The following is a 25,115-nucleotide window of genomic DNA, read 5'->3' on the forward strand; positions in this document are numbered from 1 at the left end:
CCTCGGGGGGGGGGGGGGTGACGACGACTAGGCATGGTTTGCGCATGCCTTGATCCGCGCATGTGGGTTCAGTGCCCAATTTCTCCCTCCCACTCTTCTTCTGGTCATCTCTCCTTTACACTCTCCGTCCTTCTTTCCCTTCCTCATCTTTCTTTTTCCTTAAAGACTCCCACTGTATAGCACGGGCTGTTCCCAGGCTTGTGAACAGACAATGTCCCTTTTTGCTAAGATCGCAGGAATGCTGATTTAAGCCCTTGGCCCCTGCTTCAAAAAGACGAATGGAGCCATTGAACCAAAAGCCACAAAACCAGATTTAGTTGCAGTTTCTAGCGGCCCAGCTAACGGCCCTGAACAAGTCACTTCATCTTTATTAGTATTATTTTAAACAAAATTTATTTTTTTATTGGAAACATTCATCAGCATCAACCAGTTTGAGTATTTAAAGTGCTTTGGTACATTTATATATATTTCACTATTTGAGCAATATATTTTTCCATTAATGTACTTAAAGAGATATTCCCCTTAACCTTGGGAGCTGGGGGGAGGGGTAAAAACAAAAACCTTTAACTTTTCCAGGATGCTCATCTCAAGATACTGAAAATGATGAAGTCACGTGATCTTCCCAGCTATTAGGGGGGCAGACCAGACAAGGCCCACGTGTTTGCACCTTTACACTGTCCCAATATGCCACAGGTCTGTGACTTAGCAGTAAAGCAGGCTTCCTGTGACTAGACTTCCATAGTCCAGAGTGGGAGAGCCCACCCCAGCTTTGTGGGGTGGAGGCGCTTATGACAAAGTTGAGGGCACAATGAGGACCTGCTTTAGGGGCTCTCTCAGATGTCAATCTAAGCAGCAAAATATTGAGAGTCAATTGGGGTGGGTTTTCGTGGGCAGGTCAGCAGAAAGAATCTCCGTGAAAGGGTTGTTGCTTGGTTCTGGGAATTGAGTGCACTGTCACATACACAACGAGCGACGCGAGACATCAAACCTTCTGATCACTAAGAGCGCTTAGTACTTCCATTTATTTGAGTACTCAGCAAACTCACACATTTCCCCACTCCACCTTCCAGTTAGGAAAACAAACAAACAAACAAAAACCATGTTTTAAATGGAATTGCTTTTCTCCTTGAACTCCTCGTTGAGGTTGATTGGATATCTATCTCCGAACCGCTCCTAACTTATGGCTAACCTATTAGCAGATGCAATAAAATACATGGGAAGATGAAGGCTATTTAAGTGAGAAATATTTCTCTGAGCTCTCTGGGGACTGGAGGAAGGGAAATGTGGATCTAACAGCCGTCCTATTGCTAGTTTTAGATTAACAGGTTTGGCAACAATGTTTTGTTAGCAGCAGTTAATCAGTGAAACCCATTACTTACGAAGGTTATCACTCCCAGCACAAACTGCAAATTGCAGTTTCCTTCTCTCCAGGCTGAAGCTAACATTCTTAAAAATTTGCATCTCCAAGTAGTATCTCATTAGCAGAAGCAGGGTAAACAGAAGCGCACTAGAAACCAGGTTGAGGTTTGTAGTTCAGTCTTGTTAGCCACTGTTTTTTGGTGTTGGTGAGAATTGTGTGTCAGAGAGAGCTAGGAAATGGTGTCTTCTTCTATCACCAGTTGCAGAAGGCACTGTCGAGTCCAAGTATTAATCCATAGACTTATTTAAAAAAAAAAAAAAAAAAGGCCCGGTCAGTTCAAACTCTAAGTGGACGTGCTCATAGATTTGAGAGGAGGCTTTTTAGTGACCCTGGAGAGCCACTCTCTTCTCAAAGCCACCTCCATTAAGCCCCATACCTCTCCCTTGTCCATGACTTCCTCGCCCTCCTACCCGCCCCCGCCCCACATCTGTTGACTCAGCTGATTGGGAAAATCCATGGCTTCATATTTCCAACGGCCCCTGCCTGTGTTTCTAACATATTTATCCAATCCCTCTCCCGATGGGGCCTGGGGGGTGTCCGGAGAATCCAGAGAACCTCAGAGCAGAATCCGGCAGCACTAACCGCCTACCTAGGGGGCTCCATTGCTCCAAGTGGAGGCTGTAGCATACAGTCCACAAGAAACGCTCTGGCGCCCCTGGAGGTGAGCACTGGGGAAGCCGTTTCCTTGATGGGAAGAGCTAGGGAGAGAGATCTGCGAGGCCTGAGCCTTGGAGATGTTCCGTCCCAGCCTCACCTCTGGAAGGGTTGTGGCTCAACACACACCTGCATTCACTGCCCAGAGCCCCAGCTCAGCAATGACAGCTCAGCCGCAGTTCAGCGTTTTTTTGTTTTTGTTTTTTTGGGTTTTGTTTTTTGTTTTCCTTTTTGGCTCAAACAGCTCCAGAGGGAATAAATTTGAGTTTTTTTTTCTTCCATTGTGTGTGCGTTGTGTATATATTTAGGGCCTTTGACTCTCATTCCTGTTGCGGGTTCTGTTCCCCAGCCCATCCCCTGTGGCCCTCCCAAGTATCCCCCACCCTCTATCCCCTCGCTTAAACTCCCCAGCATCCTCCCACCCCACCCCAGGAGGATTCTGTTCTCAGGTACAACTACCCTTTCTACACTTCCAGTGAAACACTCTTCCCCTTTTGCTTGTACCTCCGTATCCTTCCTCCACTTGGCTCTCGAAACACTTGGGGGCGGGGGGGGGGGGGGAGGTGTTTTATTTCCTTCTTTTGGCCCCTCCGCTCTCACCCAGAGTGAGAACATCTTGTGTCTTACAGCCTTACATTTCCCACCAGGAAACATTTCCAAGGGCCTCGGTGACTTGTGAAAATTCCTTCCAAACCTGTCTCTTGGAAACAGGATGGCAGATGAAAGATTTCTTCATTAAAATTAGACACTTTAAAGAGGCATCGGGTAAAAAGCTCTGGAAACCCAGTCTGCCTCTAGCTAAGGAGAAGGCTGCTAGGAGGCCTGAGCTTCAAAAGGAGGTGGGGATTCAGGACAAGACGGTTTGTGCCTACTGGGCTGGGCTGTTGACTTACAGTCAACTCTTCTCTCCACAGTTGCTGCTTAGAGCCCCTCTGGTAAGGTGTCTGGGAGTCCTACTGACCTGCTGTTATAATAGAACAGGATATGATTTATGGCTGAGAGGCTGGTCAAGCTCCAGATGAGGTTTCAAGCAATGATTTCTCATCTGGGCATCTAATGTTTGATTATACAGCTGGGCGGTGTCCCTTGTAAGGCTGCTTTACTGCCGAGAGCCAGTCCCAAGCTGGGGGGCAAAAAGGACCAGCAGAGTTCACCTGGAGCCTGGAGGAAACGCCTGGGCAAAGCCTTAGGAAACGTGGGACCTGGAAAGCAGCAGCTGTCTGATTCTGGCTGAGTGTGGAAGGAGGAGGCAGCAGAGCAGGGTTTCCTGGGGAGCAGATTGGCCTTGGGGGGCTTCAGGCACAGCAGACTCCACAAAAAACCCCCCTTTGAGCAGCTGAAGGACAGCAGGCAGGTGATTAAAATGAAGTCGGGGTGGTGCCAGCCTGTGGATAGAAAGATTCGGCTCTCTTCAGCTGAAGATCTGTCCCTTGACCAGAGGCCTCAGTTCTTAGATCCTGAGAACTTCAGGCTCTGCTCCCCTTGACTACCAGGTGACACTGTTCCTGGATGGCAAACCAGGCTGCACTCTTAGCCACCTCTGCCCTGTCACACACGGCTTGAGTTCCTTCAAGAATGGGTCTAAGAGAGGGAGTGACCATTCTGTTACAGGAGACCCCTAATGTTAGCAATCAGACACCTCCATGGCATGTAAGACTCTGACAAGCCTTAGCTTACTCAGGATCCCCGAGTGGACAACGCAGAGCTGGAGATTGTTGCAAAAGCAAGAGGTATTTATTGTTCCAACGCACTGGGGTTGTCCTGCACCGGAAGGAGAGGTGGCAACCTCGGGCAGCCCGTTCAGCCAGTTTTTATACAGTTTTCAGGGGTAGAATAGAATGTGATAGGCAGAGCAGCGTGACTTTTAAACTGATTGGTCCTCAGGGAATGAGGTAGCAAGGGGTTTCCTTATCTGCGGCGGATAGCTAACTGTAGGTCTGCCCTGAGGAGTGTGTCTGTGTGCTCTGGGCTTCCCTCATCTGCAGGTTGGTGCCCCCTTTGGTCTGAGGAATGTAGTTATCCTTTCCCTTCTCGGGGGAGGGATACCTATGTGCTCTATGACCGTTCTCTTCCAGGAGGGGAGAGGTCTGGTGGAATTTTCCATAGTTCCTGAACTGACCTCTTCAGAGACGTGACACATTCCCACTGTCACCTCTTGTTGTATGTCCTCCTGCGCATGTGTGTCATCCTCTGATAAAGGGCCCACTCCCCACCCCCACCCCACCCCCACGGGCCTTTTTCCCTCTACCTCCATCAGAGGCAGCTTCTGTATCCCCTCCCCACCTCCCTGAATAAACCTCCCACTTGTTGTATGGTATGACGTTATGGATCCTTCACCATACACCCAACACCTAAGTCCTCTGCCTTCTGCTCTAGCTCCCTTGTGCTGGGGATTGAACCGAGAAACTCACACAGGGTAGGCAATTGCTCAATTACTAGGCTACCTCCCTGGTCCTTTTTGGAGTCACTTCATGTCTCTGAGTCTGTTTTTCTTTCTGTGGTAGAAGAGATCTGGTTCACACGCTTCATCCTGTGTCTGAGGCAGAGGACAGGAGTCTTGCAAGCCTGGTCTTGCTCCTACTCCCGCCCCCTACCCACCCCCACCCCCAACCCCAAGCTGGACCATCTTTACCTGTTTTCTTTGGAGGTTCAGTTGCCAAGGCTGTTGAAATAAACACATGCCAGACAGATTAACAGGAGGAAAGACATCCAAATACACTGTCAAAAAAAAAAAAAAAAAAAAAAAAAAAAAAAAAAAAAAAAAAAGAAACCCTATGGCTCTCATCTTAAGGGAATAAAAGATAGTTTATTCTGGAGCCATTCTGAGTGACCATGGCCTAGAAATACAGATTTAGAAGTAGACTTACCCCCAAATTCCATGTTCTAATGTGGAAGCAGTTTTATAATGTTGTAAAGTTTTACAGAACAAAGAAAGCCCTAAACCAAGACAAGTTTAAAACACATCGGTGGGTACATCAAGGGACAGTTACAGTGAGTTGGGAGAGGCTTTCCATAGACCCAAGATGCTATCTGGTGACAGACATCCTCCTTAGCGTTGGGGTTGGTGGAAGCTAGTAGTCTGCTAAGTTAATAGATGCCAAAAGGGTTTTACCTGCTAGTCACATAATGTTCCTATACAGAGGTGCACAAGGAATGGCTGTTCCTGAGGACCAGAGCTAGCCCAAGATAGGGAACTAGACTTCCGAACCTGCAATATTCCAATCTCCACAGAACTGAAATTCTAACCAGTCCACTCAGTCTCTGCAGACACGACTTCTTCTACAGTACCATGCACAAACTCATGGACATTGCACAAGAATGGCCAGATGGCTGAGGCTTAAATACATTCTTCACAAGAGAGAAAGAAGTTTAATGGGGAGCAAGGGCTTTCCTCAGGGGAAATGAATGAGCCCAAAAAACCAGACAGAGTTCACCTGGGTCTGCCAGATTTAGTTTTCTCTCCTATGGTATGCCCTGGTCTCTTAGGTTGGCAGTCTCTGTGGTTATAGGACTCACAGTTGAGTGTGAACTAGGAAACCAGTCTTCAGGTAGACATAAGAGCTCTGGAGCTGGCTTCTCCCATCACTTCTAGACAGAGGTGAGCAAGAAGCATGGGAAGTCAGAGATCATGGGGTACTTCTTTAGTTTACCATGTCAAAGTGTCAACCGTGGGTATTGTTTGCTGAGTCCCACGAACCTCGCATGTCAAGGGGTATGTTCACAGAAAAGGACTCATTGCTGGAGAGGGCGCCTTTTCAAATATGTCTTTAGCTTCTGCCTTCTGGGCAGCCACATACGACCTTCTATGAATGTCATAATTGCCATGGGTCAGTGCCAAGTTTACTAAATTTTACTTTTATCCAAAGAATGCAGGCAATGTGAGTGCTTAGTCAGCTAAAACCTCCTGCCCCTGCTTGGAGCTATGGGAAAGGGTCCCCAGGATGCAGGAAAGGAGGAGTCCCCAGGATGTGGGTTTTGTTGTTGTTGTTGTTGTTTCGTTTCATTTTGGTTTGTTTCATGTCTCCTTCATCCCTCAGCACCAGGAAAGATCTTCAGGTAGACTCAGACTCCAAGTTCCATGAAAAACCTTTGTATTCACCACCTCTACGAAGGTCACGTGACTGAGGTCGATGGGCAAGCCACAACTCAGATCTGAGGCTATGTTATTTTAATTTTCTTTACAGAAGGTAAACTGGTTTGGCAGGCCACAGTCAGGTTCCTCAGTTGATTGAAAAATTAAAGTATATGAAGGAGGCCATTCATGGTGGCAAATGCCTTTAGGTCCAGCAACCAGAAGGAAATCTATATTTCTGGAAGTTTGTGGCCAACCTATTCTACATAGTAAGTTACAGCCCAGCCAGGAATACATAGTGAGATCCTGTCTAAGAAAAGAAAGCAGAAAGGAAGAAAGGGAAAAAGGTGATCAGTGACTATAAAAATAATGATGAGTGATGCAATCCATATTCCAGAAACGTAAATGTATTGGCAAGATCGAAGAGAAAGCTGACTTGTAGCTAGCTCGCAGGTCGGTTTCTGATCTTCTCCCCCGCTTCTCAGGGCTCTGGGCTTGATAGTCAGCAATAGGTTAGTAGTGAGTCCGGGAGACAATGGGCCCAAATCACTGCCCATTTCTTCCTTTCCCATCTCCTGAGTTCACAGAAGAGTCCCCAGATCCAGGGGTCTGGCCTGGTGGGACAAACACAACCCCATCTCTTCTGGTGGGGCTGGGGAAAGTCCCTAGGAAAGATGGAGAAGCCATCAGGGAGAGCCTTTGTTTCTAGGTTGGTTTCTCACTCAGAATTGCTGCTCTCTTGGTTACCCAGGTAAGCTGCTGTCTTAGTCAGTGTTCAATGGCTGTGAAGAGACACCATGACCACAGAAACTCTTATAAAAAGGGAAACATTTAGTAGGGTCTGGCTTTCAGTTTCAGAGATTTAGTTTATTACTGTCATGGTGGGAAACATGCTGGCAGACGTGGTGCTGGAGAAGGAGCTGAGAGTTCTACATCTGGCAAACACTAAGGCAGAGATTTGATTTTGGACACCTGACCCAGGCAAAGGAAGCCCGGGTATCGAAGCAGGCAGGGGTATCGAAGCAAGCAGGCCTACCTGCTTCAGTTATGATGGGGAGCAGCAGGTGTGCCCATCCTTCCCTGTGTGGGACGTCTTCCAGCTTAACTGTCAATATCCTTGCCAGAACAATGAATCCCGAAGCATGAGTAAGGGTCTCTATTGCGGGACTTCTGGGGGCTCCTGCTGGTGATTTAACAATAGAGTCACAGAGGCACCTGTATTGTTTAAGGCTCTTGGCCCGTTTGCTGGGGCCGTCTCTCAGCTAGCCTCTAACTTAACCCAGCTTTCCCACCACTGTGTCTCTCCACGTGGCTCTCTGCTCTACCTTCTTGCTCAGCTCCCATCCCTCTGTCTAGGTCTCCTTTTCCTCTCTTCTGCCCCAGCTTCAGCTGCCAACACTTTATTGCTCAAATGCCACATTTCTTTCTCCTACAAAAAAAGCTATTACTATAGTGGGAGAGACTCCTCCCCCGTGGCAGGCTGCTGTCCTTTTTGGGAAAGTGAGGAAGCATCACATATATACATATCCTGAGCTGGAGGGGGTGGGGTGCGCAGCAATCAACAACTGAGAACACAGGACACACTTTCCTAGCCAGGTGATACAATGCATGTGGGTTACCCCAACAGACACACTGTAACAATGTCTTCCATATCTAGCCTCACAGTCCACCTTCCCCACCCTCCCCAGGTCCATCCCAACTGTTGGTCTCCTGTTCCTCCCCATAGCCACCTAGCCAGGTTCTATGTTGTCCCGGCTGCACTGTATTGCTCCTGAAGCAGATCGCTAGAGCTGTCTATTGGCTTCAAGAGGAGTCTTAGTTTTGCTTAGTTTTGTTAGCAAGCAAAAGGAGGCTGTTTCCTTGTTTCTAGTAAGGGATATCTGCACATAGCTGTGGAGGCAGCACAAAGCTGCAAAGCACCTGCTGCACAAAGTGTGAGGACCCATATGTGAGCCCCAGAACCCATGTTAAAAGGTAAGCCAAGTGTGGTAGCATATCTGTAACCTCAGATCTGGGGAGTTGGAGACAAGTGGGATATCTGGGGCTTACTGGCCAGCCAGTAGAGCCTGATCTGCAAGTCCCAGGCCATTAAGAGACTCTTTGGTAGACCCTAAGGTGGCACCTCGTGTTGTCCAATGTGCACACATATGAGGTAGATAGAAAGATTAGATATAGATATGATAGATTGATAGATGATAGACAGACAGAAAGACAGTTCTGCTATGAGAAACTAGTGGCCAAAGATACTATTGTTTTGTTGCTGTTTTTAGAGACTGGGTCTCACTATGTAGTTCTGGCTCGCCTGGAACCTGCCATGTAGACCAGGCTGACCTCACATTTATAGAGATCTGCCTACTTCTACCACCGGAGTGCTGGGATTAAAGGTGTGTACCCACATACCCAGCTGGACAAGAATTTGTAAGCATTTTCGGAAGTATATAGTTTCTACTACCCCACTTTAAGCTCCAGGTGGACTGTGCTACCAGCCACTTCTCTGGTTCCTGTGGATGAATAGATGAAACACACACACACACACACACACACACACACACACACACACACACACACACTTGCTCATTTTTAACCTGCCTTATGACTCAATAGCTGGCTTTTCTAAGCCTCCCATGGCTAGTGTGTCCTTCCCTTTACTCCTAGCTCAGCCCCCTAAATCTGCCCTCACCTTAGCTTTGTTCCTAATCTCCCACCTGCTACCTCAGGCCCAACCGGGGAAGCGGCCAATGGCCACTCCACTCGAGATCTCACATGGTTCACGGCTCTCTCTCCCTCCGTAGCATGGCGAATTCCCTTTCCTCCTCTTGTGTCTCCTAGCCTGCCTGTGAGAACCTGGATGTCCCGCCTCTTCTGCCCAGCCATTAGCCACTGGCATCTTTATTGATCGATCAAGAGCAAACTGGGGAACAGGACCTTCAGAGTTTCCTCGCAGATTCCCGGTCAAAGCATCAGAAACACCCCTACAACTCCCAATCTAATAAGTGTCCCCAATTCCAGTCACAGTTGCCTCTCTTGAAGCTTTAGGACCACGACTTTGGCATACTGACCTAAGGTTGCATCTTCAGTATTCCTCATAGCTCTGCTACTCTCGTTGTAAAGACTTATGCCTGATTTTCAGCACAGTTTGTACAGTGGGTGCAGGGGTCAGAATGAAGGGCTGATAGTGGCCATAGAGGCTCCTAGCTTTCCCAGGTTCCTACATCTGTAGTAAGTGGGGCCTGAGTGGTTCTTAGTCTGGTATCCCAAAGCCACGAGAAGCAGCCCAGCACCTACATAATGAGAATTATAATGACTGCATTCTACCAGCCAAGAGCCATGATTGACACATACCCCAAAGTTATATATGTATAAGAATCACCAGAGGGTCTTTTTAAAAAGTGTTGTCAGCTGGGTTCTCCATGTCAGTATTTTGATTTAATTGGTATGAAATGAAACCTAAAAAGGACAACTTCCTAAGCTGCCCCATTGATATTGCTTTTCTTTGTTAATTTATTTGTTTTGAGCTATGTAATGCTGACAAGCCTTGAACTCACTATGTCATCTACTCTGACCTGGAGTCCTTGTCTCTTCCTGCCTCTGCCTCCCTGTTTCTGGGATTACAATGCATGGCACCACGGGTCTCAACCCACGATTTTACTGTGTCATAGTCTGGAAACCGTAAGGTGTCTCAGCTTCTATCTGTGCTGCATCAAAGCTGAGAATGGACTAAGGCTTTGTTGATGCCACAGTACTTGAGGATTATTAGTAGTTCATTTATCATCAGCAACGAGACGCTGTGCCTTCTGGCACATTGGCAATTCAACTTCAAATCCCCTTCCAAGGCTCTGGTTTCTAGGACAACTCTTGTGCTTGTTGTTTGAAGTGCGCTGGTTGGTTTTTGTCAACTTGACACAAAACCTAGACATCTCTGGGAAGAGGGATCTTAACTGAGAAAAATACTTCCATCAGCCTGGTTTGTAGGCAAGTCTGTGAGGTGTGGTCTTGGTCAATGGTTGATGTGAGAGGGCCTGGAGTACTATAGTCCTGGGTGCTGTAAGAAGGCAGGCTGAGCAAGTCCTGAGGTGCAAGCTCCTGAGTGGCACTGCTCCTGGCTTGTGCATCCAGTCCTGCCTTCTTGGCTTCTCTCAGTGATGGATGGGCTGTGAGGGGGGCAGTGAGGGAAAGAAAGCCTTTCTTTGCCTAGATGCTTTGGTCATGGTGCTTTATCACAGCAGTAGAAAACAAACGGCTGAGCAAACCCTTACATTGTAAGGCGGGGGACCGGGTGCTGTGGAATTCCAGGCAATCAAGAGCAAAGAAAGGAGATGAAGAATTAGAGAGGGGTGGGGGAGGGGGGAGAGAGAAGGGGAGGGGGAGGGGGAGAGGGAGAGTCCAAATATAAGAAAGTTCTGATAAGCTGCCAACAGTTTTATGAGCTATTAATTCAGCCTTACATGATGTCCTCGGAGACAGCATATGATATTACCAGTCCCTCTAGTGGATGAAGGTAGATTTTATCTTCTCCCTCCCATATCCCTGTAGCTGTCTTTACAAATAATCTACCACAAGCATCATCACGTTATGCTTACAGGCAGGTCTCTTGGTCCACAGTTATGATGAAGGTGGGAGCAGCCATCTGGCTCCAAGATGGCTGGGATATCACAAGCGGATGCTAGAACCACCAAAAAACCAAGGGCAAGCCTTGGGTCTCGGGGGCCAACCTGCCTTCAGAGGACACATGTTTACAGTTGTTCCAAATACTTGCATGATAGAGGATACAGCTATCTCAGAGAACACTGTGACAATATTGAATAAAACTGAAGATGTGGGGCTGGAGAGATGGCTCAGCGGTTAAGAGCACTGGCTGCTTGCTCTTCCAGAGGTCCTGAGTTCAAATCCCAGTAACCACATGGTGGGATGTAATGGGATCCAATGCCCTCTTCTGGTGTGTCTGAAGACAGCTACAGTGTACTCATATAAATGAAATTAACAATTAAAAAAAAAAAGCACTGAAAATGTGTCTATTTCTCCCAGGTTTACCCTCCTACCCATGTGCCCCCACCCCATCCCCCGGGGCGGGGGCACTAAATCCAATTTGTGTCATTCATATACTCATTGGAGCATGGTCAAACTCTCAGCCGCCAGCCCCTTAAAGAAAATGAGTGAGTCCCCCACTCTGCACCCCAGAAACCATTAGCTGGGAAGATCTACACGTTAGCATCTCTATCACAATTTTTAAGGACTCTCTTCAATAGTTTCATGTCCAGACTGTTTCTTTTTCCTTTTCCTTTTTCTTTCTTTTCTTTTCTTTTCTTTTCTTTTCTTTTCTTTCCTTTCCTTTCCTTTCCTTTCCTTTCCTTTTCTTTTCTTTTCTTTTCTTTTCCTTTCTTTTCTTCTTTCTTTCTTTCTTTTTTTTTAAATTATGTGGGAGTTGGCATAGAAGCTTTCAACATCTCTCTTTCTAAGGCATGAGTCTGCAGTTATCTGGACATCGCAAAACAAGCTTCCTTGTCCACAGCAGCAGGGTCGGCTCAGATCATGGGCACCAACATGATTTACGTGGACAGCATAGATTCTGGAAGTCTTTTGAGAAGACTTAACCTAGAAAATGAAACATTCTTCTTCTTGGAGGAGAACCTGCATGAACTCCGCGCTGCTGCGTACCACCTTGCCCTTGGTGCTGTCCACTCTACCCGAAAGGCCGGCTCCATCGTGTCTGTAGCCCTTGGGCAGAGTTGTGCCCGCCTCCTGCTCTTCTTTCCTGAGGCATGGCAGCAGTAGCTGCAGCAGCAGCAGAGCTCCACACACACCATGGGCTGAGCCTGCAATCTGAGCAGTGGCATCGTCTTAACTGTGGACGATGGGTGAGGTGGGCCTGGTCGTGGCCCCAACCCCTCAGTGGCCGGAGGGCCTGCTCTACTCGATAACGTGTGCGTTTGTCCAGCTGCCCTGATCTTAGAGATGAGAAAGGGAAAATTTACCACTCCATCAGCACATCCACTGCCTTGGGAAGGACTCTTCTTGGACCCACTCGAATCTCCTATTCATATTTGGAACTACTAAGGCTAAAGAAGAGGGTGTTATTATGGCCAAGGGCTCGTGCCGTGTGGTATCATCAGCTCGTAAAGAAAGACAGTGTGCTGTTAACCTGAGGGAAGAAACGGGGCAGGCTGGGAACAACTTCGAAGAGTCTACCCAATGAATGAATGCTGGAAAACCCGGATTCTCCCAAGTCTCCTGGGCAGCACAGAGGCATCTCCAGTGAAGCTTGTCCTGTCTGCTGCCAGCCACACCATTCCCAGGATGTGTGTGGATGGCATGCGAGGTAGGGACAGCCTCAGGCAGCAGAATGATAGAGGCCTTTGCAGCTGTGGAGGTCTGGGGTGAGGAGTGTCTGGGGGCTTTAGCTTAGACTGTTCCTTGGCTTCCCAGTGGCACTCTCTTTCGTTGTCTGACTGCTTTCCCTCCTCTGCCTTCTTTCTAAAGGTCGCGGCCTTCATGCTTTAACCTTTCCCAGTGGTGGCTAAATAGATTCCTGGTTTCAGAGCGCTTGAGTCTCGGGATGGAAGAGCAAGGAATGGCAAAACTTAGGTATTAATCCTCGCTGAGAAGCCAGGGCCAAAAAGGGGGAGTGGGTGGGTAGGGGAGTGGGGTTGGGTGGGTATGGGGGACTTTTGGTATAGCATTGGAAGTGTAAATGAGCTAAATACCTAATAAAAAATGGAAAAAAAAAGTTCTACTACCCATTTAGATTTTAACACATTTGGGGAGCTTAGGACTTCATAAAGTCATTTTAAAATGTCATGTTACTCTTGTAGTTGATGGTGAATTGGAAATATGTAACTTCACAATTCACGATTAAATGTTTTTAGCAGATTGGAAGTAGAAAGAAGATATTCTTAGCCTGATAAGTAATATTTCAGCAAACGTAATGATAGAATACCAAGACTACTTTCTTTGTGAGCCAATCAAATGGTGGATGGTAGAGGCTGGGTTTCTTCTCAGGAGAGAAGGAAATTACACAGAGAAGCTCAAAATGCACTAGACAGCGGTATAAACCAAGGTTGTGCTTATAGCCAGAGACAGGCAGCAGAATGATAGAGGCCTTTGCAGCTGTGGAGGTCTGGGGTGAGGAGTGTCTGGGGGCTTTAGCTTAGACTGTTCCTTGGCTTCCCAGTGGCACTCTCTTTCGTTGTCTGACTGCTTTCCCTCCTCTGCCTTCTTTCTAAAGGTCGCGGCCTTCATGCTTTAACCTTTCCCAGTGGTGGCTAAATAGATTCCTGGTTTCAGAGCGCTTGAGTCTCGGGATGGAAGAGCAAGGAATGGCAAAACTTAGGTATTAATCCTCGCTGAGAAGCCAGGGCCAAAAAGGGCCTGGTTGCGCTTAGTAATATTCAGATGAATAGAGACAGACACAACTGTAGGTTCTCATACTTGCATGACTAAGCATCACATGTCTTCTCCTTCTCCATCTCCATCTCCTTCTCCTTCTCCTTCTCCTTCTCCTTCTCCTTCTCCTTCTCCTTCTCCTTCTCCTTCTCCTTCTCCTTCTCCTTCTCCTTCTTTGGGTTTCTCTGTGTAGCCTTTGGCTGTCCTAGAATTCACTCTGGCTGGCCTCAAACTCAGAAATCCGCCTGCCCCTGCCTCTCAAGTGCTGGGATTAAAGGCGTGTGCCACCACTGCCCAAATTGCATTATGTGTATTCTTAGTTCTTCTGCTGAAAGGCCAGGGACAATGATATTCTGGTCCCAGTGTGCACGCCTCACACAGTCCTTGGCTTCCAAATTGAGAAGTGGGCAGTTTGGGCTCTAGGACAGGGGAAGCACGGATGGACCTAGAACATGTTCTATTGTAAAACAAAGAAATAGAAGACAGCATGCCAGAGGGGCAGCCAACCCAGAGAGCTCCATGCTGGGACAACTGGAGCAAAATAATGAATAGCATGGTATAGTAACACACATACACACACACACACACACACACACACACACACACACACACAGGGGGCGGGGTTGGAACAGAATAGAGAGGGTATTGAAGAGATAGCGTTCCTTTAGAGAGCTGTGGCAAGGACAGCCTTGGATCAGTGGTCAAGGTTAACGTCACTAGGGAAAGCCAGAGCAGTGTAAGCCTTCTGACAAGGCTCGAGAGAAGGGCACTGACCTCTCTGGTATTCATCTTAAAAACCACAACCTCAGCTTATTCATGGGGAAAAGAGTGAAGTTTTGTGACAGTCTAGAGAAGAGCTGACAAGACTCCAGTTCATGAAAAGCAAAGGAAGAGCAACAGATTGCCACCGACCACTAAGGATTCGTGATGACAAAGTGGCTACCCCGATTGGACCCCTAAGGAGATCTGAATGAAGGCGAGTGTTTAGCTGGTGCTGATATCCCAGTACTGTGTCTTGTAATATGATAGCCACGGGGAGACTGGGTGGGGTGTAAATGAGAACTTTTATTAGTCTATAAATGCTCCAAAATAAAAAATGCTTATGTCAAAATGTCCTTAAGCAAAGCAAGTAAAGAAACTCCGAGTGCTCGGGAAGCTGGGGCAAAAGGAACCTAAGTTCCAGGCTAGCCTGAGCTACAAAGGGAGTTCCAGGTTAGCCTGAGCTACAAATAGAGTTCCAGGTTAGCCTGGGTTACATAATGAAACCTACCCCCAAAAAGAGAGGGTTTTTTTCCCCTCTAAAATTAAGATGGGGGAAGGATAACGTGAGGGTGCTGTAAGAAAACTAAAGCAAACGAGGGAGCCATAGCTCAGAGGCAGAAGAGTTGCCCCGCACGAGTGCAAGCCCTGAGGTCAATCCCTGGCAATGCAAAAAGTGAGAAGGAAAGAAGAGAAAAAGAAACAAGTTTACTGGGATCAAAAAGAGAAAGCCCAAAGCGGTTGTCACTTATGTTATCTCTAGAAATAATAGTTTGAGAAATTGGCATTATTAAGAGGGGCATAGTGGCATAAACCGTTAGCCCTAGCACTCTGGAGGCAGAGGCAGGCTGATCTGTAAGTTTGAGGCCAGCCTGATCTACAAAGCAGGTTCCAGGACAGCCAGGGTTACACAGAAAAACCCTGACTTGAAAAAAAAAAAAAAAAAAAAAAGAGAGAAGAAAAAAGAATTTAGCATTATTTAATATGATAGTAGAAAAACTATTAAAATTAATTTTTAGTTAATACTTATCAAAACACTCATAAGACACACATGAATATTTGCTTGCATGCCTGTAATAACAATAAAAGGGCAGGAACCACAACCTCGATTGCACTTTCCATTTTAAAACTATATTTTATTTCTAAGTCAACTGAAGTTTTCCTCGTTCTTAATAGAAAAACTCAAAATTTGGTACAGAAAATTCTAAAGAAAATTTGGATAAATAGGAAAGTACACACTGTTCATGGCTGGGAAAGCCACGCCCTGAATGTATCAGTTTTCCAGGAGTTACTATGTAACTTGGTGGCTGTTCCTTCACAATCCCATTCAACTTTATTGTGGGCCTTTCCTTCTCCCGCCATGGGAAACAGCACACAGTTGAAACAGCCTGGCCTGGGATCTGGGTCCCAGCACGGCAGGGGATGAGCAGGTTAAGTCTACAGTTTGGGCTTTGACAGGGCTGGGCTTTGATATCAGCAGGGCTCAATGGTTTTAACTGAGCTGCAAAGGAGAAATTAGGCCTTGCTGATTCTCTTGCTCCAGAACCAAAGCCTCTTCCTGCCTGGCTGCGCTCTGGCCAGCGCGGACATCATAAATAACGCCCGCACCAGTGGAAAAAAATGCCTCCATTCAGTTCCGTGAGTCTTTAACTCAGTTTTCTCCATCACCCCAGCACTGGGGATAGAGTCCCGAGGAAAATGTAACTCTCTGAAATGAATGTGCATCTCATGCTCTTACAATATGGAAAAGCGGGCTCACTGAAACTCACGGGCGAGCAAGCACTCGCGGCCGGCTTCCCCCTGGACACGAGGTATGGAAAGACATCCAGGGAGAGGCTAGCTGGAAGATGATGCTGTCAGGGCTGGAGTAGCTGCTTATGGCTGGCCACTCACACCTAGAGAAGCCACATTTCCTGAGCAAGGTCAGCCAGCTTCTCCATGATTTGAAGTCTACAGGAAGCTCCATGCGTGACACAGCTCAGTTAAGGAGACAATTCCCTCATACTGCATCCGTGGCCCACAATGCCTCCTTAATATGCAAACTGTTTTATGTTTTTTGAACCATAGTACCCTGTGATTACTACAGCTTAAAAAGGTGGGGATTATGTTATTTGGTAGGCAGGAAGCAGAGCCACATAACTAGTAAGCACAGAAGCCCAAATTCAATGACATTAAAAATGAAATCTGTCCTGACCTATCCAGTCTTTGAGCAAACCCCATGTCCATACTTTCCTGGCAGTTCTGCCCTAAGCCCCTGCCTGCTCTGACCCCTTCAAGCTGAAGTCCAGACATCGTCAGGATGTCAGGCAGAGGCAATTATCTTAACGAAGACACAGGCAGGATCTTCCTATAACTTAATTAAATCACCACACCCCCAATAATGAGAAGAGGAGTCTCCCCAAACCAGGAATTTCAAGGTCAGACAGTGACCCCTCTCCATACACCCGAAGGTCCATGCATTGTGCTACCTTCTGGTCAGCCCACTGCTGACATCTTGTGGTGGAGAAACAGAGCCCTGTTCATTTCCTAGTTCATATCAAGCCAAGGGGCCAAACTGTTGGGAAACTGCCAGATACACCCTACCCCCAGCCCCTTCCAAGATCCCCTTGCAAAACCTGCAGCTGAATCCACAGTGCTAAGATTGTTGACAGCTGGTGACCCCACCCCAAATTCCTGTGGGCTTTGCTGAATTTCCTCTGGACTGGAGTTACCCAGCTCCTGCCAAGCCAGGGCAGCAGTCACACGCCCTCTAGGTGGCACCTGTTGTCCGAAGGAGGCGCTCACACATACAGCCCTCTCCAAAGAATGGACATCGGAAATAAGGATTTACCCTATACAAGTCGGCCTGAGCTAGACACTTCAGTGGTCGGTCTACTTGGGGACACTGTTTCTGCAGCCATGGGAAGTGAGTGGGCTAGAGAAGGAGGTCATAGGTCATGTGGCAAGTGGCCTTCGGTAAATGCTATTAAGGTAAATGACACTTTAAAGGCAGAAGTCACCAAGGGACTTGTTTGGTGGCAGCAAAGTAGCACTTGCAATTCTGAGGAGGCCCCCTAGTCAGAGGAAAGGGGCACCTGCTGTCTGAATAGAGGGTTCTGCTCAGCTCAGGCATCTGACGGCGGTGCCTTGCGGTTTTAAAATCTGGCGGGCAAGAATTTCAGCTCAAGGTACCTTTAATATTATTCTGAGTGGGGATCCCCAGCATGGCTGTGACTAATTAATTAACCTTGTAAGAATTCGGGGTGGGTCTATTGGAAAGCATCATTAGAGCCAGGGGTTCAGAAGCACGTTCCCACCCAGCAAATAAAATGTTCTAGATTTCTTACAGTGTGGACTGCAAACATTCTTATATCGTGAGCACATGGTCTTATTAAAGGGTGCAGAGTATTGTTGGTGGTCTGAGGCAAGGAGATGTGTACTTCCACCCGTTTGAACAATCACAAAACAAAGTGGCAAAGGGTCTAACTGGAACCTGTTGTGTAGTTCTCTCCGATCACGGACAGAGATCTTTGCTCCGAAGGAGCCTGAAGCTCTGCTTACAATGGATACAAAATAAACGGAAACGAGGGTAACGAGGATGGTGGAACCTTGCGCACCTCGTGAGCAGCACGTGACCAAGCCTTGGTCCCAGGGAAGGCGGAGCCCCGCCCTTACAGCCCAGCCAGCTCTGTAAGAGGAGAAGGCTACTCTGAGGACTAGCCTGCGGTTTTCATTTGATCCAAAAATGGATCCAAAGCTCTGGTAATCTCATCCTGTCCTTCCAAAGAAGTAAGAGGTCAGGTCCTCAGACAGGGAACGCCCAAGGGGTTCCTGGGCACGCACCACAGCAGGCCCGCAGGGAGGGCTCTGGAAGCCACAGGGCAGGGAGTACCCACAAAAGCTGACCCAGAGTTTGTGTCAGAAAATTACTTTCTTAATAACAGACTTTTAAAAACAAACATAATTTTCCTTCTTATTTCTGTCTCTTTTTCCTTTCCATTTTCTTGAAGCTGTTTCTTTGTTTCGCCTTTTGTTGGTTAGAGCTTACTGAGATAAGTCCCGCTTTGTATATAGCTCAGACTGGCATCATCGTGAGTTCCAGAACAGCGAGGTCTATGTAGAGAGAGATCTTGTCAGAAATAAATAAATTGAATAAGTAGCTAGGTGGGGTGGTGTTCTGTGAGTTAAAGGCCAGCCTGGCTTACATACTGAATTCCAGGACAGTCAGAGCTATGTAATAGAGAGACCCCTTCTTAGAAACAAAAGAAAACAACAACAACTGAGTTGATACACAAAGCCAGGTGCCCTGGTCTGTGATCCCAGCCCTAGAGAGGCTAGAACGGGGGCCTCTAAGCATGTCTCAGCCTGGGCTATACAAGAAGACTCTGTCTCAAAACAAGAGCAATAGAATTTAAATAATTATATGAAAAAAGAAAAGTAGGGGCCAGCGAGATTGGCTGAGCAGGTAAAGGCACTTGTCGCATAAGCCTGGTGACCAGAGTTCAATTCCTACAATCCACATAAAGGTGGAAGGAGCTGACTCATCAAAGGTGACCTCTGGCTTTTACACATACACTCTGACTTGTGTGCATGTGTTCACGCACTCCTAAATAAAAGAAAAAAAATAAAGTCATACACACATATTATATTTCAATTATTTTCCTACATTGCATTAGCATCTATGGTCTTTTATTATATCTGAATATGACATAATGGCATGTCACTGCACAATGTCCTCAGACAGCCTGAAATCCAACATGGTAGATACTCATCATGGCTAAAGTGCCGGGAATTTTAATATGATTAAACTTAGAAGTGTATCGCGTCTGGACTAGATGGTACAGCTATTCAGAGCATGAGGAGGATCCAGGTTTGAATTCTTAGAACCCTGTGGTGCCTCTCAACCCTCTGTAACCCAAGTCCAGGGTATCTGGTGCCCTCTTCTGGCTGCTGTAGGTACTGCATGTATGCAGTACAAAGACACATATGTAAGGAAACTGCCTCTTACATAAACTGAAAAGTGCATCCTATCTGTGTTGGTGTATTGTGACTAGCCCAGATGTTTCAGGAACTACTCTGCTAGCATTTGGAAATCATCGCCTGATTTAGAAGTCACTCGTGCCGTTGATGAATGTGCCAAGTTTCAACCTGCGCATTCAAGGTTTCCTTTTAACCCATACATTAACGTTTAAGGAGGCATTACTCAACATTTATGTCTGAGCCATACTCCATCACCGTTTGCAGCCAGGCACAGTTCCAAGAGCTCAGCAAAAATCAACAAGTTGCTTCAGGGAGAGCTGAATGGGCTCTGTGAAATTTAGAACAAAGAATGTTGGTATTTTATTATTATTTCTAAAAGCAAGCGCTATACATCCTGTATTATGGCAGTGTTTATAATACACACATGTGCACATGTCTATGTGTTTTGCCCCACAGAGGCCACAGTTGAGCATTTCCTTTTATCTGACTATAAACATTTAACATTATATTATTCGACATTATGTCAGAACCACATTCTTTCTCCCGCATTGTTTGCCAGGCACCCCTACATCCATGGAACACAGCTCATACCCACCAAAGCAGCAAATACTATGGTTGTTTAAATTGCCAAGAGGGGTGGGTGAAAGGAGCAAAGAATTGAGGGCCCGTGACACTGCCAGTCACATTTTATCTGCTACTGCTAAATGGTGAGTTTACCTGGTGTCAGCAGCGAGGGCACTGGGCGGTGTGAACAGTCCAGGAGGGCTTTCTGACTCTCAGATGTCATCGCATGTACACATAAGTAAGGAACCATCTTGAATGAAGGACGGCACCACAAGAGGATTTGACAATGGGAATGCACCCACCTAGGGACGTTTGCAATGTCATCTATGAGACGGAAGGTGGATCTGAAATGCTGGTATATTTTTTGATGGAGGTTGCTCGGCATGTAGGCAGCCAGGCAGAAAGGAGAAGACTCACCCAGAAAGGATGTCTTCCTAGCCAGGCCTCTTTGAGATGGCGCGACACCGTTCTGCCTGTTGCCATGGCAGTGAATACGATGCTGTAATGATGCTCCTTACTACTGCTGCCCTGAGGTCCCCAGCTCATGCCCCGCTCCTCTGCATCCAGCTTCTGCTACTCCATGAAGCAGCTCCAGCCCTGAATTCTCCCAGGAGGCAGGACACAGCTCTCCCACTGGCTTCATCACCCAAGTGGAGGCTGCAGCGTGCTGACCCACACATAATAGGAACCACTTCAGCGCTGAGAGCTCCTTGGTAGCCTCCTCGGTGTTGGGTAGAAAATGGTTAATCAGGGAGGGTCCTGAGCTCCCACATCTGATTAATTACACGGCACAGGAAGCATAGGGCTCGACTCTGCTCCATGGGGAAATCCATTTTCAATTCTGACCTCAATATGGAAGTTAGTCTTCTGGCCAAAAGCAGGGTACAACCTCCCAACCCTTGAAGCACAGCAAAATCCAGAGCCATGGGCAGAGCATCGCCTGGGACAGCGCAGGTATCCTGAGGGAGGATGTGTGTCTAAGAGGTGCCGGGAGGTGGCCCTATGCAGATCCCCACTGGGAAGCAGAGGACGAGCAGGAATGAGAGCCTGATGCCTGGTGGGGAGCAGGACTAGTGGACCCAGAGAAGGACAGCAGACACTGGGAGAGTCCAAGCCAGGCACGGCGGCGCAGCCTGCTAGTCGAAACTATCTAGGAAGCTGAGGGAGGGTGGCAGGTTCAAAGCTTGCCTGGACCACGTAGTAAAACTGTATCACAAAAATAAAATAAAATAACTCAAATTAAAAGAAGAAAGGGGTTACAAATCTGTGGTAGAGCATTTGTCTGCTGTGCATGATCTCCAGGCTCAGGGGGATAACAACCTTGGGGGGTTCAGGCATACCAGCCCACACCACCAGCAGTGTCACCAGCAAGGAGCATGGGGACAGAAGGTGCCTGGGAATAGTCCAGTGGGCTTTTGTTTTTCATTATAGTCTGTATTTTTATTTTGAGATGCTATTCTTTTAAGCCACACACATGGGGATTTTTTATTCAATTTTTCTTTTTTCTTTCTCCTTTTCTTTTCTTGAGTTCCAATTTGAAAAGCCCTACTGGAAATAGTTGTAGATTGATAACTGGACCAGAAAGACCCTGAAATCATTATGGTTAGACTTGGAATTCCATACTTACGGTGAGCAGCCCCTTCCCTTCCTATGCTATAGGGTGAGATCTTCGAAATATGTTTCCACCTAAGTGTGAGACACACGTTCACGTGTTCTTTTCTGACCCAACTAGGAAGCCCCAAGGCATTCACATCTAAGAGTACCCATGTAGGTTACAATGGTGATGGCGAGCTGAAGATGCAATGGTGACCTGAGGACGGGAGGCCATCGGCAGAGCAGCCACTCTTAAGGGGTTACCATGGAGACATGGAGACAAGATGCTGTTACTGGGAGGATGTCTGAAGCAGAAACAAAGAGATAGAGAGATACCTCCCCCCAAGCCTCTCATTGACTGAGCTCAAGTCACCTGGCCACACAGTGGGGGGAAAGATGAGCGACAGAGCCAAGGACGCACAGTTCCAGAGCCATCACGCTCTTGACTGATCCCAGAAGTAACCTCAGTGATAGTTATTAGAATCTGCCTATCCCTGATGGAGAATTAGAGCCTTGAAGACGTGACAGACCTCCAGAGCCAACGACACAGCGGTAATTGGTGGAGCTAAGACACGAGAACTAGCCTTTCCATCGGTCCACCTTGCTCTGTCTGTTCTCCTGCCTTGGCCTCGCCATGCTATAGAGTTCAGGGACTTCTAAGGAGACAACATGGCACTTCAAAGCTGGTTCGATGGTAGGGCTTTCTCAACCCACTGTTCCTTCCCATGCCAGGAACCAGTCAGGGTGCCACATGGTGTTCTGGCACCAGGGGCTGTCATTATAGGCCTGGACCATCAGTCAGGGAGGTGGGCTTGTGGAAGGCCTACCCCAACCTCCCTGAGCCTACATTAGAGGCCTCTGCATGCTCTTCAGAAGGACAGAGCAATGGGCCAGAATGTGGGCTATGCCAGCTCATTATCTGGGTTTCCTTCTGCTCTCTGGTAGGCCCAGCCTTGCTGGACAGCCTGCATTCTGTGTTCTGGTATCAAATGGCCCAATTCCTCCTCTCAGTGGGACTGGCATTCAGTTGATTCTCAGGCTTCCATTTGGCTCATAAAACACAAACATCTGCTGGGGTTCTGGTTGGCCTGCAGAAGGCTTCAGAGCCGAGAGGGATGGAGAAGAGGTTAGGAGAGGCAGAGAGGCAGGAGAGTTAATTAGACACTGAGGGGTGGGGGAGCCTTAGTGGAGCCAGGGCGCTGGGTAGCTCAACCCCTGCCACCCAGTTCCTAGGCAGAAGAAGAGGAACTTTCATGGGTTACACTGGAACCTGCCTGCGTCGCTCAGCTGCCTCCCAACTGTTCTTTTTCTCACCAGTTGGCTATTATTTTCTAACGAGTTTTGATAATTACTTTATCAATCAAGAAAGATTAAACAAAAGCCTAAAAATACAGCTGAGTGAGTTGCTGGAGCCAACCCATCTCCAATACTCCGGTTTGGGGGATCTTTATTATAGATGATTGTAAGCAAAACGGTCCACTCCTCTCTCACAGCCAGTTCAGTAGTGTACAGCAGTCCAGCAATCCATTCTATCCACCTTGCCCTTGGTAAGAGTCAAGGGACTCCTGGAAGGTTAGGCTGGGTCAGCTATGCAAAAATACCTCCCTGTCCAGCCTCCTTATTAGAAGGACTCTCCATCTTTGCTTTGCTTACGTAATCAACAAATTACTGGGTCAAGAGTTGAGAGAACACAGCATCACGTGCTTCCCTCAGAACACAGGAATACAGGGAGAATTTGTTCTATTGGAACGGTTTAGGAAGAAAAAGTGCCCATTACTGAATGATAGCTCGCAGTTCAGAAGCCAAATGTTGTCTAGTTATGGCCTCTGAGTGACTGGACAGAAACCGGCTCGTTAACCTCTTCGAATGTGTCACAGAGGGGTCCCAGACCACCCATGCTTGGCCGATGGGAGATGGGGAGAAGGCGAGCCCCAGGGAAAAGCCCAGGTACTGCGTCAGGGAAGGCACTGCCTGTCTTGGTTTGAGCCTAAGTCCTAAATCTGTGACTCGGGACTGAGAAGTCATTAACGGAAATCAGTCCAGTGATGTGTGGACTTCTGCCTTGCCCCTTCCCGAGTTTGCACCTCCCTGCCAAGAGGGGCGTGGAGCTTTGCACCAATGAAGAGCAGCACGGGGCTGACTGCAATGACTGTTCCCCACACCCCATAACAGATACCGTAGGGACCTCAGACCTGAAGGAAACCATCCAAATTATGGCTGCTCATGTAAAAGCCATCAGGAGACTGAGGAAACGATTCTCCATATGGCACCCCGAAGCGTCCAAAAGCTATAGAGAAAGGCACTTGGAAGGAGCGCTTCCCTCTCGGGAGACAAGGAAGGTGGAAGGAAGACAAGCATCTGTGGCAACCTGGAAAAGACACTCCTCTCGGTACCCTCCCCCTCGCATCCCCAGGGGTGGCCTGGAGGATCAGTCTGTGACAGCCTGGGGCCGCAGGGTCACTGCCGCTGGCTGCACAGGCTTTTCCATCAACCGGGCTTATGTTTTCTAGCAGAAATGAACTCTACAGTTACATTGTGTGGAGGCTTCAGGACACACTTTGCCAAATGGAAAAACATTTGGAGGTTGGGGAAAATATCTTGCACATAAATTACTGAAGGCGCAGAGAATCTAAACGAGGGTTGAAATCAGAAGCCAAGGAAAAGCCAGAAGGATGCCAAAGTTAAAAAAAAAAAGGGGGAGCGGGGTGGGGGGAGGGCAGGGATCGGGCAATGGGGAGTCGGTGTAATGACTTCTCTTAATGACTCGCCCTTCTCTCCAAGGGCGAGTTTGTAACCAGCACTGGAGCCTGAGTATCGGGAAAGAGTCTCTAAATGGTGAGGTCAAATCCATTTTTCATCGTTCTGAATGGATTCTGCATTGGTTATTATGCCTTGCCCACCAGAAAGAACGAAGTACAGAAAGCTGAGTGTCTTTTACTGTGGCAAAGGCCAGCTACACACTTGTTAATATCCTGATTCATGACATTGAAGAGATGGAAGAAGGGCTCTCTCTCCTCTCTCTCTCTCTCTCTCTCTCTCTCTCTCTCTCTCTCTCTCTCTCTCTCCCCTCTCTCTCTTTCTCTCTCTCTCTCTGGTGGAAACTATTAAAACAGAGGCAGACCAGGAAGTTTGTGATAAAGAAAAGCCAGGCTCTAGTCTGACATACAATCCCTTTCTTGGCTTAAGTAAACTTGCGCCTTCAAGGCCTGCCATCGGCAGAGCCGGGCTCACATTTCACCACTAAATCTGAGTCAACAATCTCTAATCTGGACACTGGGTTCGGAATCCAGGCTCAGGTTGCACTTGGAAGCTGACAGCAGGGACGAGAGTAGAGAAAAATATGGCCTTTGTTTCTGGTTTGATCGTCCCCACCGAGTGAGCTGAGGTCATGTGTCGTTTGCTGTCATCAACAAGATAAAAGTTTGCACCTCTTTGGCCCGACAACGTCTCTGCTGCCATTTATGTGAAGGCCAAGGCGTTCTGCCTGCCCATTGGAGGGCCAAGTTTGTGGAGAGCTTGGATTTGAAGCCCTTTTCATCTTTCTGACATGTGATACCGTGACAGAGGCAGCCCTCTCGGGGTTGCTATGCAGATATACAATTTCTGAAAAGTGACACCCGGAAAACGAAAACCCGGGGCTGGGTTAGCATTTCACAAAGAACAGAGCTAAAAATGTGCGGTAGTTAGGTTAAAAAGCTAAAAATGGAGGGGAGG

General features: G+C 47.6%; 2 long non-coding RNA genes across 3 annotated transcripts; both read right to left on the reverse strand.

The window, feature by feature from the left end:
* Positions 1-383: 383 nt before the first annotated feature.
* Gm5079 (predicted gene 5079) lies at positions 384-20,263 on the reverse strand. The gene is made up of 3 exons (NR_153349.1): positions 19,962-20,263; positions 4,707-4,736; positions 384-1,659 (listed from the first exon to the last, which is right to left on the reverse strand). It is a non-coding gene; the product is annotated as a predicted gene 5079 (long non-coding RNA).
* Positions 4,861-15,187, reverse strand: LOC115485727. 2 transcript variants are annotated; one of them, XR_003948865.1, is made up of 3 exons: positions 13,572-15,187; positions 7,183-7,329; positions 4,861-6,811 (listed from the first exon to the last, which is right to left on the reverse strand). It is a non-coding gene; the product is annotated as an uncharacterized LOC115485727 (long non-coding RNA). The 2 variants fall into 2 exon arrangements; XR_003948864.1 differs by lacking the exon at positions 13,572-15,187 and having other exon boundaries at positions 7,183-8,468.
* Positions 20,264-25,115: the final 4,852 nt, after the last annotated feature.

The sequence above is a fragment of the Mus musculus genome, chromosome 10 (assembly GCF_000001635.26).
Source record: "Mus musculus strain C57BL/6J chromosome 10, GRCm38.p6 C57BL/6J".
In the NCBI taxonomy this organism is placed as follows: Eukaryota; Metazoa; Chordata; class Mammalia; order Rodentia; family Muridae; genus Mus; species Mus musculus.